Source organism: Oryctolagus cuniculus, chromosome 11 (assembly GCF_051225735.1).
Source record: "Oryctolagus cuniculus isolate XC-2025 breed Fujian yellow rabbit chromosome 11, ASM5122573v1, whole genome shotgun sequence".
Lineage (NCBI taxonomy): Eukaryota > Metazoa > Chordata > Mammalia > Lagomorpha > Leporidae > Oryctolagus > Oryctolagus cuniculus.
This window is the reverse complement of record NC_142877.1, coordinates 82287112-82306104: the sequence shown is the minus strand read 5'-3', so window position 1 is coordinate 82306104 and position 18993 is coordinate 82287112. Positions and strand designations below refer to the sequence as shown.

Genomic DNA, 18993 nt, shown 5'->3' with positions numbered 1-18993 from the left:
TTATCGAATAAGCCTGACTTCATCAGTAAGCCAATCATTTAACTGTATACAAATAATTAAATAGTAATAGGGTTCACAGAGCAAACCATTTCCATTTCTATCACTGGCAGTTTCCATATATTTACTTGAGGGGGTCTTTATAAATAATTTACAAGTACTTAGAGAAGGCTGCTTTAAAGAGTTTATGGGTCTTTATAGTTTAAAATGCCTGTATGGATTTAAATGCTCCCTGTAATGCTATGGTAGGGATGCAGCATTAAAACTATATTCTGGAAAATTTTCTATGTGAGCACACAATTTAAAAATGAATTTACATTAGTTAAGTGCAGTGTTTGTGAGAAGAAAACAACATTACATAAGTGACTACCACAGAGAAAATCAACCCCATTTTAATGAGACAGGTCATAAAATAGCATGGGCTGATTTAGTTCATTAATGGTGGCAGAGCGCTTTGAAGAGACAACATAAATGCAAAAGGCAATTATTATGAATTAAACAGAAAGCCCGGCGGTGGGGACAGCTGAATTCCAGCAATCATTGCTAACTTTGCCAAGTGGACTACATGTGACTACAAGCGACTTGACTAAAAGTGTACGAATGGATAAGCAAAAACAGAAGCATAAGAATATTGCAAAGAAAGGTTTCTCCTAGCGGGTGTATTTCAGGGCAGATAAAATAGGAGGGTTTGAACTCCTCCCTTAGCAGAGGAAGGGAGGAGCCCATTATGTTTGCACCACTGAGGATTTTCTGTTTTGATTTGAAGGCAAAATTCCTCATCTGTAACCCAAGGCTTATTTCTCTGGAACTCTGAGGAATCTCTAAGAAAAGGCAAACATGGAAGAGCAGAAACTGTAGTAATTATTTCGATCCTTTCTGGATGACTACAAAGAGTTTAGTGGGATGATCAAGAATAAACTGTTTGTAAGAGCTGATTAAGGAAAACAAAAACAAAGAAAGTCAAATGGTTTGGTAAAGCAAACAAAATTGCAAATGGTAAACTTGACTTGCCTTTTTTTTTTTTTCCTGGAGCTTTGAGCTTAGTTTCTTATTTATGCCAGAGAAAGGTCACTAGTAAGATATTTCTTCAAAAATAATTACACATTTCTACTTGATGAAACAACATCGGTAGCACTGTTACTTGGTAACATTGCTAGGATTTTTAAGTACATGTAAGACGACAAATGAATGCTAGTCCATATCCACAGGGAGACGGTTTCCAGGCGATAGGACACAGTACCAAATGAAAATGATGAGAGAATAGAGCTCCCATCGTAGATCCTATGACTGAGTGGGGTTTGTGCGCCTCTGTGGGGTTATCTCAGGCATACCCAGTTCTTGAACAGCTGTAGTCAGAATCAATTTTACTCCCAACAATTCCCTGCTCCTGACATGGACGGCCTTGTAAGATATCTCCATGTGTTGTGGATATTCTGCCATTCAAGCATTTGGAATTTAGGAGCTATAGTGCTCTTTGAATCATTGAGGAAAAAACTTGAAAATGCTTTGAGAAGGAATGGGGAGAACACTTCACTTCCTTATTTCAAAATGTTTCTAGACTTGTCAAGGTTCTGGTTATATCTCCTGGTTAGTGAGGTAATAGCCCCTGAGATTTCTGGGCTGGAAATGTCTTAAATGCTTCTTTCTCAACTTAAAAAAGAAAATGCATTTATTTTCTAGGGGAGGTTCTTTCCTTCAGCTGCCTCCCCTTCCTGCCTTTCAATGACATGACAGAGATCATGGGCTTAGAAGAGGATGAACAGTGCGTCTTTTGTTTTCCCATTTCAAACATAGGGGTTTTTTTTTGAAGGAATCATAACATTGTTGATAACGCATATACATCCTACTTTGGGTTTTAAATTTTACAGTATGAATAATGCATGTCCTGTTTAAAACAAACAAACAAAAAAACCTTTGAACATCTTGGTTGGCGTGTTATGAAGCTTTTGTATTTGAATGCTGATTTCCCTTATATTTCCAGAGAGATATTTCATTTTGGTTCACTGAGGCTCAAATACAGTTCTTTTTCATAAAGCTGCAATATTCTGTTTGAAATCAGCTGGCACTCTGCACATCAAGACAATGAGTAGTTTACAGAGAGATCAACTTCTACCACGCTAATCTAGTTTCCTTACAGTTTTATAAAGAGAACATAAAAATAAACTATGGCTTTAATATTATACTGAATATAGGAAAACGACACAGAATAATATAATTCCATGGTAATCTCACTGCTGTTAATGAGACAAATTTGTGATTAATGTCAATCACCACACATTTGTGTTTCAGATCTCAGTGAAAACCACAATAATGGTATTGTATGTACTTATTTCTTTGGAATTGACCCTATATAAGATGCTTTACCCCTGAAAAGACTCCAGAACCACAACTATGGGCCACAGAAATGGCGCAGGGGCATGAGTAGTCAGGCTCTTCATTGTTTATCCTTTGGTTACTTGTTTCTTTTTCTTCTTTAAACGTTTGACAGGCAAAGTGACAGAGAGAAAGAGAGAGAGACAGAGAGACTGAGACAGAGATCTTCCATTCACACATTTACTCCCCAGACGCGCACACCAGTTAGGTTTGGGCCAGGCTGAAGCCAGGAGTCCAGAACTCCAGTTGGGTCTCCCACGGGTGACAGGAACCCAAGTACTGGCACCATCTCCTGCTGCCTCCCAGGGTGTACATTAGCAGGAAGCTGAGTGGGTGCTGAGTTGGGACGTGAACTCAGGCCCTGCAGTGTGGGATGTGGGGTCCCAGGGGGCAGCTTGCATGCTGTGCTACAGTGCACACCCTGGCCTTATCTTTCCCAGTTTCCATTTTATTCTGCCAGGCCAACATTCATCTTGAGGACTTTGGGCCCAAGATAACTTCAATGGCTATTCCATTTTTCTTGTATTTCCCCTTAGCCCTGTAGGGCAGAGGCCAGATATTTAATCTTTCAGACAGTTCTTTTTCAACCCTGTATTTGACTATCCGATCCAGTTTTCTCTTGACCGAATTTGCAGTTCAATGGCAAAGAGTAGACACAAATTCCTGAATGGCTAAGTTGAAATCAATGCATTCATTTTTGTAGTAGAAAAGACAGCCTATGACAGTGTATGTTCTCTTGCTAAATGGTTTACACAGCAATATCTGTCAGAGAAATTGGGAGCAGGCAGACACTTTTCACTCAGTTGGAAATGCTTAATTTGAATTTGAGGCTCTACATTTAGGGAATGCAAACAATTTTGCAGAAAGGACTAACCTTTTGTTAATTCTAAAAATCATCAGCTTTTATATCTTCATCTCCACCCCCCACCCCCACGTATATGGATGTGCAGTTGCATAAAACATAAATGCAGTGATATTTGGATAGTGCTTATGCGTGTGTAGAGAAGAAAGGAGGCCATTGGATGGCTGTCTTCCTCTGAACTTGTTTTTTCCCTTGGTCATTTCTAGTCTTCCTGTGCATAATGGGAATTCATGATTGTCCTAATGTGAGTTTCTTTTTTTTAAAGATTTATTTATTTATTTGAAAGGCAGAGTGACAGAGAGGTAGAGGTAGAGGCAGAGAGAGAGAGATAGAGAGAGAGAGAGAGAGAAAGAAAGGTCTTCCATCTGCTGGTTCACTCCTCAGATGGCCTCAACAGCAGGAGCTGCATTGATCAGAAGGCAAGAGCCAGGAGTTTCTTCAGGGTCTCCCATGCAGTGCAGGGGCCCAAGAACTTGGGCCATCTTCTACTGCTTTCCCAGGCCGTAACAGAGAGCTGGATAGGAAGTGGAGCAGTCAGGATGTGAACTGGCGCCCATATAGGATACCAGCATTGCAGGCGGTGGCTTTAACCCACTACTCCACAGCACTGGCCCCCTAGTGTGAGTTTCTTAAAAAGGAAATCCTTATATCTTAGAATGGTTTAAATGAAATGGAATTTTGTGTGACATAGAATCTTCTGTAAACCACAGAATCAAATCTGCCTGTTATATTCATCTAGACTAAAACTATAAATGCAAGCCCATATACTTTATGTCTACATAGTTAAAAGTTATAATTTGAAGTTAAAATATGTGTGTTTGGGGTAGACATTTGGCCCACATCCCACAGTGAAGTGCCTGGCTTTGACTTCCAGCTCCAGCTCTTGACTCCAGCTATCTGCTAATGCGGACCTGGAGTAGGCTGAGAGGGGCTCTAGAGGTTGCACACCTGCTGCCCATGTGGGAAACCTGGACTGAGTTCCCAACTCGGGCCAATTTGGACATTTGGGGAGTGAAGGAGCAGATAGGAGCTGTTTGTCTAGTTGTCTATCCATCTATTCATTGACTTTTGAATAAATTAAAAATATATACTTTCTGTTCTCATATTGTGACAGACAAGGACTCCTAATAGCCAGAGAATCCAGATTTGCATTTAGAATTTTCAGAACTGTCTTAGAATTTCACAATGGAATCTGGGAATGTGGATAAGGTTTGTTCTTGGCACTGTCTAATCCCCTTTCTCTTCTCATCTGAGCTTCAGCAGACACTGTAAGAACTTTCATATACACACATACCCTAGGCTGTGTGTCTACGCTCCATTCACAGGCCCCCAAGTCTCCTTAATTACCCTCAGATATTAGGTGCACATCTGCATTTGGGGAAGAGACCCTTGAAGACCTTGTGAATCACCATGGGATCATTATGGAGGGGAACCTTGTGATCTCAGGTGCCTGGGGTAAGCTCTAGAGTGTAGGGTTGGTTGTTACCTCCAAATGACTTTGTTCTGTTGGGCTTCTGGCATCTTCATACCACAGAAATGCCTCGAGGAGAGGACCAGTGTAGGGCCTCGAAACTCTGACCCCCAAGGCTCAGCTCCTTTCTGCCCAGGTCTCAAATATGTTTTGCATATTCTTTTTTAAAAAAATTCATTTGAGAGGGAGAGACAGACAAAGAAAGACAGCTCCCATGGCTGGGGGAAGTGGGGAATGGGCCAAGCCGGGAGTCAGGAATGCAATCCAGGCGGGAACCCAATTACTTGGGCCATCACTGCTGCCTCCCAGAGTCTGCATTAGCAGGAAGCTGGAGTCAGGAGCCAGAGCTGGGAATCAAAGCCAGGCGGTCCGGTACGGGATATGGGCGTCCTAGCTGGCATCTTCACACGAGGGCGAATGTCTGTCCCTGTGCTGCTTATTACTTTAAGGGTGGGCTACATATTCTTTCAAATTAAAAAAAAAAAAAGCTATTAAGGGGGATTGTACCAGCTTCTCTCTAACATTTGTTTTATTTTTTACGGCCACCCTGAGAGGTGAGTATGATTACCTCCATTTTTCAGATGAGGACCTTGATACTTAGTAAACAGTCCATGGCCACACAGTTAATAGTGGTTATCACTCAAGCCTTGTGACTGGGAACATTCATCATTGCTCACCACTCATAACTTCAATCAATTTTGGACTACCTACCTTGTGCAGGGGGATGACTAAAACATGGTAGGACTCCTATTGTTTTCAACCCAGTCATTATACTGTAATGGAAATGTCCACATTTCTCACGTAGTGGCGCCTAATGATCTTGCTCCTTCGATGTGTGCAGTTTCTGTCTCATCCCTCTTGCTGCCCCCACTCTGGACAGGCTGCCCTTTCAGCCTCCCAGTGTCATCCTTATACCCCACCCCTCTTTCATTAACCTGAGCTCTATTAGCTCATCTTCATGGAGACTCTCTTGCCATTTTATTCTAAAGTACTTTCTCCTTTTAAAATCCTCATAGAAATTCATCCTTTATATTTGTGTGAGTTCTACATGTCTTTTTCCTCACGAAGCTCTAAGCTCACAGCATTTTTGTTTTTAATTTTTCCCCCACCTTCTCCTGACCACTGGCTAAGCTGATAACCCAATGGTTCACGATAGGTGATTCTTGAATGGGTAGTGATTTCTCGTTTATTCTCTTAGCATGTGTGAGTCAGGGTTCTAAACATTACAAAGACTTCTTGGGCAGTGTCCCTTGAGAGCTGCCCCTGGAAATCTGAGTGGCATGGTTTATTCACTCGACACTGAAAAATTCGCTGATGGGACTCATTAAAAATAGCTGATTCACCCACCACTCCCTTCTCCAAGCCTCTCATCAGGATTACTCTACAGGTTGAAAAGAAGTTGACAAAAATTATGGATTACCTAGAGTGAGTCAAAAGTATTTTTATGTTAACTAGACGTTTTCATACAATTTTGTTGGAAACACAAACATCAGTGTTCTGTTGTGTGCCTTATCAATTTCTAGATAACTCCCTGTGGTGTGCGTGTCTGTGGGTTATCAATATTAGATTATCACTGTCACACAGTATCAAAAGACTTAGGAGGTGTCAATGATTGGCACTGGATTGCTGGCAGCTCAGGAGGCAGTTTCCATAGAGAAGGGGGAATGAGCCCATGGAAACTGTCTCAAGCAAAGCTATTTGCATCATTCTTCAGAAGATTGTGCCCTATTTCTAAGGAAAGTGAATACAGTGAAAGGCTGTGAAATATGTTTTCTTCCTTGAATAACTGCCTGTGGTATGGATAAGGTTAGAACACTCTGTTCTTATTCTTCCCAGTTTCGCTTCAGGGTGGGAAGCGTTGCTAGTACTAAATGCTCAACACTGTCATCTCTGGGAGCACAGATCAGACCAAGAGGAAACAGTCTAAAGCAAGCTCATGATTTGCCTTGAAAATCCACCCAAGACAGTGCAGAGTGAATTCATCTAGTGGAATTGTTGGGCAGAGTCAGAGGTTTGATTTAGAATCTTGTCCGGAACTTTCCAGGTGATTAGGATTCCAGGTCTGGTTTCAGAAGGGCTGATTCTTAACAAGTCGGGCTGGATGTGACTCTGCAGCCACGAACTCACAACTTGTTACTTCATCTGAGGGCCACTGTGAAGGACAGTTAAAAATCTTCACTGAAGAAATGGAGAAGAGGATGGACACACTGTTCTTTGAGAAGCTACCGTTTCTGGATTTGAATTGCATGGAAAAGCTCTTTGTGTTTTTAATGCCTCTTTTTGGTAACAATAGAAATGAGTCACAGGCCACACGCCAGTAAGCATTATCAATGCCTTTTAGGCAAAACTGTTCCTATACAACTTTGTTAACTGGAGAAAGTCAACATTGTACACAATCAGCTTGACCTACTTTGGGTAACAATTGGTTTCTATTGTTACTTGCTGCTTCTTTGAGCATAAAAAGGTTTACTTTTTCTCAACCTAATTTTCAGAAGTGCATTAAAGTACTGTTAAAATTTTCTCAAAAAAAAAAAAAAAAAAAAGGGAGGGGGCAGCAGCTGAAGCATCTGTCTCTGTGTGGAACAGGACAATGATTAATGGAAAACACTTAAAACTCAAAAGCCACATCTGTGTACAATCACAAAAACATGTTTCACAGCAAAATGGGAGATGAAATAGAGGTAATACTATATAGATGTGGTAACATAATTTTGAGGGAATCAGAATAACTATCATCTAATCAGTGTGTTTAGGAAGCTATTAATGACCAGTGTGTAAAAATCAGTCCTCACCAACCGCCTGTCAATCACACCGCAGCACCCCTAGAAAATCCTCAAGAAACAGAGACTGGGGGTTAAAAAGAAACTGTGTAAATGGAAAAAATGTTAACCCTGCTGGGAAATCAATACAACCATGGCTACACATTTCAAATTGTAGGAAGAGAAAAGATGTCTGTATGCTCAGGACGGCTGCTGTTTGTACTACCTTCTTTTTTCCTTGGAATGCTTAAAGACAACTGGAATTTCACAAAAACTTGTGCAAATCTTAATGATGAACAAAGGCACACGGCACTCACACGCTTGCTGCAGTACATCTTTGGCCTGTGTTTGTAAAGGCACTCGCAGGGACAGAGTGTGATTCATCCGTAGGGCTGCCTGTGGTTGTTTTCTGGCCATGCAGAAATTCCTCTAAATAGGTCACACAATACTGATAGGCATTTCCACAGTAACCAGCTTTCAAGGCAACTAGCTGAGGATGGCATTTCGGGATGGGGGAAATTACATTGCATGCATGGTAGTGATATAAGTACCTGCAAGCCCATGCCATCCCAATTCCCTATTAACTAAAGCATTTAGCAAATATTCTCTTTATAATCTGAGTTAAGGATGATCTTTTGGAAAGATATTTATCTGTGGTGCTCCTGATTTCTAGTGCTAACCCAGTGTCTGTGTCTTGATACATGTCTAGGGAATTGGCTTGTATTCTTTCTTCTTGTCTCTGCTTGCCACTGTCTGTATAGATGGTTGTTGCAATCAGGAGAGAGATTAGATTCTCATGGGATTGTGTAAGAATAGTCTTGTACATAACATATCATAGAGTTGAAAAACTCTTCTGACAACCATATTTCCTAGATATGAGGAAATCTACTTTGTGGTATGCAGGATCAAGGCCAACCACCTTCTCAGAACTACTCCAAAGTTTAAATCCTTGAAATATATTTTAGCCAAGATCAAGAGGCTAAACTGGCGCACAGCTCCACCAAGCTACCTCAACTTTGTTATTGTTATTATTTATGTCTGTGTCTTAAAGTATTTGGGGGCTGGCTCTTAGTGTAGCAGGTAAAGTCCACCCCCACCCCCGGAATGCTGACCCAGAAAACAAGAGATACTGAAGTGACACAAAGGATCTCTTAACCCTAACCTGACCTCCCTCCCTGCTCCTTGAAGGGAACTGATGAATTGATGGGATCTTAAGACCAACTTTTGCCCTCAAATCTAGGGAGAAGCTAACCAAATAATGATCCTAAATTTTTCCTTCCTTTGTCCGAGGGGCTGGGATTGGCTACAGGGCAGAAATAGGCTGACTCTTTGTGATACCACATGTATTGATCAGTAAAGTTATCACATTGAGTATAAACTGATGAGAAAGGAGATGTTTGGCCCATGTGTTCACAGAGATTCTAACCTGTGCCTTGTAGCAAAGAGGGACTCAATAAAAATGTATTGAATGGCAGGGAAAAAGCCAAAATGCTAGGATGTTCCTCTTTAGGATGGAGATTACAGAGTAAGCAAAACTTAGTTCAAAACATCTAAGAAATCCCCCAAGGCCAAGGCAGAGCCCATGGATTCTAAGTCACCCAGAAGTCTACCAGCTTCAGCAGAGCTTCCTCCTTCCTGCTCTGCCCACCTCACCACTTCCCTAGGCTGCAGCAAAATGCATGGTATCCAACACTAACTTCTCAAGTCATAGCTGGGGATGGGGAGAACAAAGTCATATGGAGAAGAAGTCAAGAACTCACCTACACTAAATCAGCACAGAGAAGGCCCTGAAAGAGCTGACCAGGTATGGAGGAGATGGAGAAAAACAGTGATCCATCTTAATTCACTAAGGCAACACTCCCAAACAGAAACAAGCCAACCAAGCAACTCTGAAAGGAACACAGTATGCAAAGGAATGATAAAAACCCCCCACTTGGAAGGAAAACATAATCCAAAGAACAAAACAAAATTCCTTGGAAGGACTTTGTACCATGAACCGAGTTAATGAGAACATGAATCGAGAAAAACATGAGCTCAAAGATGAGATGATAGAAGAAGAGGAAGGTTACAGAACTGAAGGAGGCTGAGGATAAAAACTGTATCATGGATTAAATAAACAAAGGTGTTCTATTAAGGAGCTAAACAAACATGCTTTCAAATAAAGTACTGACCTAAAGGAATGGCTTGTAACCAATGGAACTAGAATATAATGAATTGGGGGCTCGCACTGTGCCTTAGTGGATAAAGCCGCCGCCTGCAGTGCCGGCATCCCATATGCACACTGGTTCAATTCCTGTCTGCTTCACTTCCAATCCAGCTCTCTGCTGTGGCCTGGGAAAGCAGTGGAAGATGGCTCAAGTCTTTGGGTCCCTGCACCCAGATGGGAGACCTGGAGGAAGCCTTCAGATGGGCGCAGCTCTGGCCATTGTGACCATTTGGGAAGTGAACCAGCAGATGGAAGACCTCTGTGTGTGTGTGTGTGTGTATGTGTGTGTGTATCTACCTCTCTCTCTCTGTAACTCTGTCAAATAAATCTTAAAAAAAAAAAAAAAGAGTCCAATGAATTGGATACTGGCATTGTGGTATAGCAGGAAAAGCTGCCACCTGCAATGCCGGCATCCCAAATTGGCGCCGGTTTGAGTCCTGGCTGCAGCATGTCCAGCCCAGCTTCCTGCTAATGGCTTGGGAAATGCAGCTGAAGATGGTTCAAATGCATGGGCTGCTGCCACCCATGTGGGAGACCTGGAGGATGCTCCTGGCTGCTGGCTTTGACCTGGCCCAGCCCTAGCCTTTGCTGACATCTGGGGAGTAAACCAGTAGGTGGAAGATCTCTCTCTCTTCCCCACACTCTCTCTGTAACTCTTTCAAATAAATAAATAAATCTTTTTTAAAAGATACAATTAATTGGAGTTAAGCGAGGAAAATTCATGTCCTTGAATAAAATCATCCACTAAAAGAAACAAGAAAAGTATTTACAAATATCATAGAAATTAAAGAGAAAAAATAACCACATCCACTGATTGAAAGAGCACACCACATTTTAGGAAATACTGGTGACAGAATACTCAGTATTGCAAGCAAATCCTTGATTGAATAATTGAAACCCCAGAATAAGGATATCCTTGTCACATTTAAGCAGAAAAAAATAAAACCAAAACCCGTCACAAATAAGGAAGCAAAAATTAGGCATGCTTTGATATCTTCACGGCAATGCCTAGCGCGAGTGCAGCATGTATACCAACCAACGGGTCAAGACATTCTGGCATGAAAGAATTTCAGCCAAGAATGACATATAAGTGGGTTTTGGGAGTCATAATGCTTAGTAAGAATGATGGTGTAGTCAACCTGAGAATATGTCTTTGCATTTTCCAAAAGCATGTCCTTTGAACTCAATTCCATGAGGTGTTTCTTGAAAAACTGACCTGTGGTGCAATAGTTTAGAAACCCAGAATCTCTAAGAGTCCTGCCTTCAGGATTTGGAAAAACATTAGCATATGAAAGACTCCAAGACATTAAAGAAACCCGATTTTCTCTTAAAAATTCTTTAACCCCATATTTTCCTTAGTGTGAATTTTGCTTCCCAGAATATCTATTCATATCTTGTTGAAAAAGTGATAGATTCCACCTGAAGAAAGTTTGATTTACCAGCATGGAGAGGAAAAAGGTGTAATAACTCAAAACAGTCATCAATGCAAAAGCAATTTGCTTTTATTTGTCTACTCACCAACCCGCCCCCATGGAACAGCAATAAAATTTTGTTTTTCATTCATTTATTTTCAAGCAATGAGATCTTAAATTCAGGCCTCAGGAAGGAAAAAGTACTTCTAGCACAAGTCAACGTTGGACTCCTTTGAAAGTTCTAACAATAAATCCCCCTCCTAGGGCAGCCATTTTAAATCTTTAAGCACAGCTCAAGTTCACATCTGCTTTGTTGAAAGGAATGCCATCTCTGAAGGCTGCATTGCCTCCATGGAACTTTGGACGTGGCAGGACTTCAGCTCAGTACAAAGTGAGGGGAACTCTAGGAGGTGTTGTGAAACTAAACACTGTTTTGCTTCCTTAGGGAACCAGGAGCAACATAACTAAGAGGGCAAAACGTAAATATCATTAAATATCATCTGTTCCAGAAGAACAACACGGCCGTCAGTGCTGACTACCTTTCCCTACTTCTCGGTTTTGGTGTTTTTTTTTTTTTTTTCCTTTTGCAGTTTATGTAAGCTCAGCTTATGCCTGTGTGTGATGCCTTCTAATTAGATTACTTACTGCTGGCTGCTTCCGAATGGAAAGGCATTGCTGTCTACCCACATCATGTCTCTCTTACGCTCCTTTGAACAGCAAAGTATTTTAATTCAAGACTGACTTGTCTCTCTTTGCCTCCCTTCATGTTGGAAAAAAGAAGTGTGCAAAGCAAAAACAGGAGGGAACCTTCTGTCCTTCCACGAGACTGCCAGGCAGCTGGCGGGGGTGACACCAGGTCTAAGAGAGACAGAGAGACGGTCAAAAGATTTCAAGCGGTGACTTAGGCGGGGACCCCTAAACTCGAATGCGGCACCAGAAGCAGCAAGCAACAATTGCCAGGTTGTGCTGCCTTCTTCAGGACGTTGCAGGAAAAACCAGTTGAAATTAGCTGAACACAGTCTGGGTACCCACGTGGCAAGGATGTAGGCTACGGAGCGCTCACATGCCTCTGAATGGGATGATACTTGGTTCTGTCATGAAAAAGTGGAAGATGTGCATATCTTCCATCCCAGCAAGCCCACTCTTATGTAAGTATGCTAGAGATACTCTCACATGAGAGACATGCCCAGGAATGTTCTTTGTTGTATTGTCTATGATAGGAAGACTTTGGAGACAACCCACACATTCTTCCAGAAGAATGCAAACATTCCCTGTAGGGTATGTTTCTACCATGGAATATCATAGAGCAATAAAAAGGCAACAACATTACATTTGTCAACATGGATATATCGCAAGAATAAAACATGGAGAGACACATCACAGAAGGACATGATACCACTTACATAAATTTTTAAAACATAAAACACATAGGGTAGAATACCATTTAGATAGTTGACAACATGCAAAAACAAAATTGTGTGTCATTAAAATCATGCATGGGAATGGAAACCATAAACTATCAACAGATGCTTGAGAATCTCAAGATTGAATTCAAAACCAAATGGTTACTTCTCATGAGAGAAAAGGGACAGGGTAAGGTAGGTTTGGATTATTGATGCTACGTGTTGTTTTTTTGAGATGGTGGGTTCCTATTCTGCGCACTGTTATCTACACTTATTTTTGTAGGTTTGAAATGTTCTTTAAAACATGAGCTCTGAGTCAGTCTCAACTCACATTAATGAAGAGCCTGCCATGTGGATGGCACAGTGCCCTTCCACACTTGGCAGCAGGACAGCCAATGCTGCCAGTGTCTGCGCTTGTACATGTAATTGAATCCCATTGTCTGGAAACCTCTGCATTGTAACTTTAGCTCCCCCCTGACCTGCTGTCTAGTGCTGGGAGCTCTCTGCTATGACTGATGGATTCAAGGAGAAACAGGGTGGGTAGAATTAGAAAGAAAGCAAGGTAGACTGTAAGACTTCGAAGAAAGGAAATCGGGCTGATCTGGAATTCTGTTTTGTAAACGAATTCAGCTTCTGTCTTTCTGCACCTCATGTTCTTCTTAACCTGAAAACTGTGTTACGGGAGGTGAGGGTGGAGAGAAGGAAATTCTTAGTTATCAAATCCTTAGCACCTGCTGCACAGGGAAAACAGCTAAACTTCCTATTTGGCCTAAAATGAATTTGATTCAGAGGCTAGTTAGTGGAGTGCTGAGGCCAGACATTCAGTTTTGAGGCAACTCTCGAGGAGTTTAAACATCTAATATAGGTGATACACTTTCTCTACCTGTTTGTCAACTCTGCCTCCACATTATAGTCATCTTAGGGGTTTTACAAACTAATGACCCCTTGGCCTTGCCCCTAGAGATTCTGATTTAGTTGGGCTGGGAGGGACCCCAGGGCTTCACATTGTATAAATATCACATCCCAGGTGAGTCTAAAAGGTAATTCAGCATTGACAGGCTCTGTGCTGCAAATGTTATCTATCTCCTAGACACTGATATGCCACGGACCAAATTTCAGGGTGATAGTTTAGTGTGGTTGGAATAGTTATGGCTGGCCATTCTTGTGCTACTTGGATGTGATGGAAGACACTTCGCACAGGTGTTTGTTTCTGCTAATTCTCTCTCTTCTCAGGCTTGTAGACAACTTTGAGGTGCTACTTCTTACTCAAACGCTCTTCTGGAGGTTATTCATTATGCCTTAGGTCTCCTTCATTCTTTTATGCAAGGCCAGGGTTTTGCCAAAAAGTAGGCAGTGCTGTATGTGGGGATGGTAAGGTCGCCCAGAAGGCCACAGAGAGTGTTGGGCTGTCTAGCAGGTCTGGACTGTGAAACTCTTAGCTAGCTTCTAGACTTCACATGCTAGCTAAAAGAATCATGGATCGAGTAGACCTAAGCCCCACACCCTTTCTTGTTCCAATATGGGTTATAACAAGAAATGCAAAAGTCCATGAATTTGAGAGTTGTGAATTTAACCTTCAGTCCAGCACACACCTTCACCAACATCTAGTCAGATGGTCATTTGGGCAATGATTTTTAAAATTTCATTAATTTGTGTTCAAAATAATTTTATGCAACACCTACAATTTACAATTTGGACCTGATGTTAGAGCTGTGAGTACAAGGAAGCAGCAGTCCCCATTCCAGCCCTTGGTGATTCAAAGGTGGTTAGAGAGACAGAGGTGGAAGCAATGATGGCAACATAGTGTGAGCTGTGGAATGCATCTGTGCATAGCCTGTCTGTAACAAAGTTGTAAGCATAGGAAAGAGGAAGCCTTGTGGCCATCAGCTTTGCAGGGAAGTTTTTCAGAGGCAGTAATGTTTAATAGACTTGTCCTCAATGTGTGTTCCCCAAACGAACTGTAGACTAGTTGGAAATACAGAACTTGAGGTCCCGTCCTAGGCTTACAGAAGCAGACTCTTCATGTTCATAAGCTCCCCAGGAGGTTCACACGCACAAGAAAGTCCAAGGAATGGCACCTCAGAAGGTGATTTAGGGTATCCAGGTGGTGGTGGAGGCTCTCAGTCCAAGCAGAGGAGTGACGCCATGAAAGCGTCCACGTGTGACATGGCACAGTGTTACTACAGCGTGAGAAGGAGTGAGTGAGGAGCAAGCACTGTCATTCAGAGAGGCAGGCCTGGGCCTTGGCATGAATGGGCTTGGGGAGCAGTTGAAGAAATGTGGATTTCATCAGGGTGGCAGTGAGAAGCTGATTAAAACCCATTCAAGACTTTAAACAGGAAAGTGGCAGAGTGGGATTTTTTGCTTTAGGAAGATGCCATTGGCAGGAGAATGGAGGGTGGAAGGAAGAGGGTGAAGGCCTGAGCCAAGGGGGGCTGTTGCCATTGTTGGAGGAGTAGAGAGGGTCCAGGCCCAGGCAGGCCGGGGGAGGAGGCAGAAGGAGATGGGCAGAGATGTTTAGGCGGTACGAGCAGCAGGGCATGCCACTATGTGATAATTCACGTTTCCATTAAAATCCCTTTAGAAATATGTTGTTCGGCATTGGAAGAAGAAAAGCCAACCAACCAATCAACAAACCAACCCACACTGTTAAAGAGCTAATCCTATGTAAAAGGAAAGTATAAGAAAACACAGTTAGGAGGAACATACAAGTGTCAATGTCAAATGGCAGAAGCAGGGATGACTAAATGCAAATGTTCATTGCTCCATTGTTTTTGTGCTGCCTCAAAATCCTTAGAGACAATTTTGATGACTGGCAACTGATGCATGTTTTACAATTTAGATTAAGTTAAAAATATTTCACTGTTGGATACTGTGGGAAACTCAAAGAGCAGAAAGGATATATGCACATATATGTGTGTATATATTTGTATATTTATATCTTAGGAGTCTTCTTGTATTGTTGTTTATGACTACACAGGGTTTCAAATATGGTTTTCTTGCTGACCAACAAAGAAGCTATTCTTTTCATATTTCATTGAAGGTGTAATCATTTTCAAGAGTGTAGTGTACCCTTTTATACCTCCTTTCTTCAACAGTAGTACACATGCAATATAATGTATTCATTTTAAACTTCTATTTTGAAGCAGAAATAAATTTCTAAGTTTGCTGTTTGGAATATTAGCACAGCTGATGATTTTTTGCTCATTCTTTTAGCTAAAAATTGGATTCAGTCTTTTTTCTTCCATTTTGAGATTTTAATCAATAACATAGATTATGTATGAGAAGGCTTAGTATATTATTAGCTGAGGTTTTAAAAGCTGTTTCATGAAACCTGAAATGGAATTATCAATGCTTTCATTTTTCTATATCTGACGATATAGCGATCACCTAATTTACTATACAAGTATGAACAGCATCTAAAATGCTATTAGAAGAGGATTTATATATAATAAAGTGTTAATGAAAACGAAGTTGTGTCTCAGAAGCATTGGGGTGTGAGATGAATACAGCAAACGACCCACCGTTTTGTTTTTCCCATGCAGTCTTGCTCCCGTCCCCACCTCAGTGGGCTTTCAGGCAAATATCTACCATCTCTTCTGTTTCATGAGTCCTAACTGGTTGTGTGAGTGTCACACCATTCTTTATCAATTTCCTGAACTTGTCTCTGCTTTGTTCTTTCTAACTGTCTTCCTGACAACAGCAACTCAGACTTGACCTTCGTGGCTCCCTCTCTCTTACTGGTTTGCTTTCCCAATAGAATTTTCTTTGGATTTGGAAGGAAAACCCTTTGACAGCAATTTACTCTCCCAAAAGTTAAAAACAAAAATGATTCTCGACGTACGGGGCTGTGGCCTTCCACAGTTTAGCTGCGTTACTAATGCAAACTGCTTTGAGCTATCAAAAGCTCTGAGTAAGCTGAACTTGCATGCATGGCTGGGATTCTAGTTGCAAATGGGTAGGCAGACCTTAGGCTAGCAGAACTAGTTCTGTGGTGGCAGAGATCAGCACTTTCCACACGGAAATCTTAAAACAACAACAACAAAAAAGGGCTTTATCTCCCACTGACTGTAATTTAGAACAGTGTCTTGGGAGGGCAATTTGGCAACATCTATCAACATTGAAAATGAACATTTCCCTCTGCTCAGCAATTCTCCTTACAGGAATTTGCCCAAGTATCCAAAGTTACGTGCAGAGAGATTCAAAATAGCACTGCTTATGAAGGCAAAAACTACCTACGATGTAGGAATCTGCTACTAAGGAACAATCAAAAGACTAGGGTCCATTCACACCGTGGACTCAAAGGCAACCATTTATGTGCTATTATACAAAAGTGTTTAAGTGGTCAAGCTAAGGGAACTGCTTGTGCAACTTTTGTGTCCCCAGGTCCCCAGCAGCCTCCTTCCTTTGATGTGCACAATTGATATTCTATTTACATAACTGCTTTGCAGTAAAGCTTCAAGACCCTCTTCTAACCAGGTTACCCTTGTCAAACCCCTCATAGATCAACCTTATAGCACTATCACTAAAGCACAGTCATAGGAGAAAAGTACAATAGTAATGATAATGAGATTCTTTATAAATAACATACTGTATGCATATAAATGCATGACACATTTCTGGAAGGAAGCACACGAAGCAGTATAACCATGGTTATCTCTGCACAGAAGGGTAAGTCGTAGGAGGTGGAAAGAGAATTTAGAACTTTTGGTCTATTTTTACTTCCTTGTCAGGAACACATAGACTTTTGTAATTAAAAAAAAAAAAAAATGAGGGACAGGCATTGCAGTGCAGCAGGGGAAGCGGCCTTCTGGGATGCCTGCATCCCGTATCAGAGTGCCTGGTGTGAGTCCCATCTGATTCAGCTCCCTGCTAAGGTGCCTGAAAGTCAGCAGATGATGGCCAAGTACTTAGGTCCCTGCCACCTCTGTGGGAGACTCAGCTGGAGTTCCTCATCCTCGCTCTGATTGGCCCAGTCCCAGCTGTTGTGGCCATTTAGGGAGTGAACCAGCAAACAGAAGATCTCTCTCATCTCTGTCTCTCCCTCTCCCCCCATCACTCTGCCTTTGACATAAATAAATAAAACTTAAAGAATTTTAAATAAATAATTCTACCCTAAGAAGTAAATGGAAAATATATAAAGGAATGGTTACCTCAGTTCTTTGGGTATAAACACTGTAAGAAGATCCTAAAAAGTGAGAATCTCTTTGTGTTTCCTGTGGTGGTGCCTGAGACCAGAAACTAGCCTATGCTGATTGCTCTATCCCAGCTGGAGAAAAAGGGTCCCAAATCCTGCTGCCACTTCATTCCTGAGGACTCTGAAGGCTACGCCTTAGGTCTGGTAGGGACAACAAACACAACCTCCTCCCGGAAGCCTGCTATGATTCTTGCAGCCCTCATTGCTCTTTGCTTGCTTTCCACTTGTTTCACAAGAAATGAGTTGCTTCAGCAATGATGCCTTACTGCCCTTTATATTACTTGTCTTCCTTTTATCTCTGGGCAGTTAGGGCCTGAGGAAGTTGGCAAGAAATAGCCTTCGGCTTGAATTACAGCTGTCTCCACCATAGTGTTCCCTTTATTACCCTGCAGATGTAGTGATAAGGAATACAGGTTTTATTTCTCCAGCAGCATTGCAGGTCTAGAGCTTATTTACGTTATAAGGCGGGAAAAGATCACACAGTGTTCCAAATTGCATAGTCAGGGGACATTTCTGGACAGTAGTGACAACTCTGCTGGGAGATCCATGCTTCAGGACAAAGTCCTGACTTTTTAGCATGACATAAAGGATCTGTATGTCTCCACCCTGCTAACACGTTCACATTCACAATCCTCATCTGCTGCCACTTCCCGGCATACACCCATATCCCAGTGTCACTAAATTACTTGTCTTCCTGGTATGCACAATGCATTCTTATACCACAATAATTTGTACCAACTGTGGTTTAGCAGCATCCAGAATGCAATTAACCCATATTCATTTTCTCCTTCTTTTGCATTTTGATTTAATGGTGCTTGACTATAAATAGCTTCCCCCATACGGGGAGAAAAATAGACTCCATCAAGACAATTGGATGGGGGGCAAACCCCAGTGATGTTTTATAATCCTATGGGCTTATAGTGTTCTGTGTTACTGCCCACAAAATTCTCACTGGGATATGCTCTACAGAAGTCATTGTATATAAGGTCCAGACTAAATTGCGTAGAAAAATATGTATTTGCCCTCATTCCATACATAGAAAAGAAATGGTTATGGTTCAATATTGAGTTTTTTGTTTTGCTGGTAGAGAATGAAGTTCATTCCTCCTGTTTGTATTTGCATCTTAGTATTTAGGCATGCAATTATCTAAAGTTGTGCTCTGACAGTCTTGGTGGGAATTATCCTGAGGAATTCAAACTATCTCTGATTGACTACTTAGCTTTTGGGCACAAGGAAAGGATTAAAACCTGCCAAGAATTAAGTTACCTCAGTGTAATTAACACAACACAAGAGCAAGAAAACACTATCAATCC

General features: G+C 41.6%; 1 protein-coding gene and 1 long non-coding RNA gene across 11 annotated transcripts in view; one reads left to right on the top strand and one right to left on the bottom strand.

Moving 5' to 3' along the window:
* SYT1 (synaptotagmin 1) overlaps window positions 1-18993 on the bottom strand; it is a 619940-nt gene that overhangs the window by 21294 nt on the left and 579653 nt on the right. The gene's annotated exons all lie outside the window — the stretch shown is intronic.
* On the top strand, window positions 9491-10014 carry LOC149123548 (uncharacterized). The gene is made up of 2 exons (XR_016217156.1): window positions 9491-9584; window positions 9780-10014. It is a non-coding gene; the product is annotated as an uncharacterized LOC149123548 (long non-coding RNA).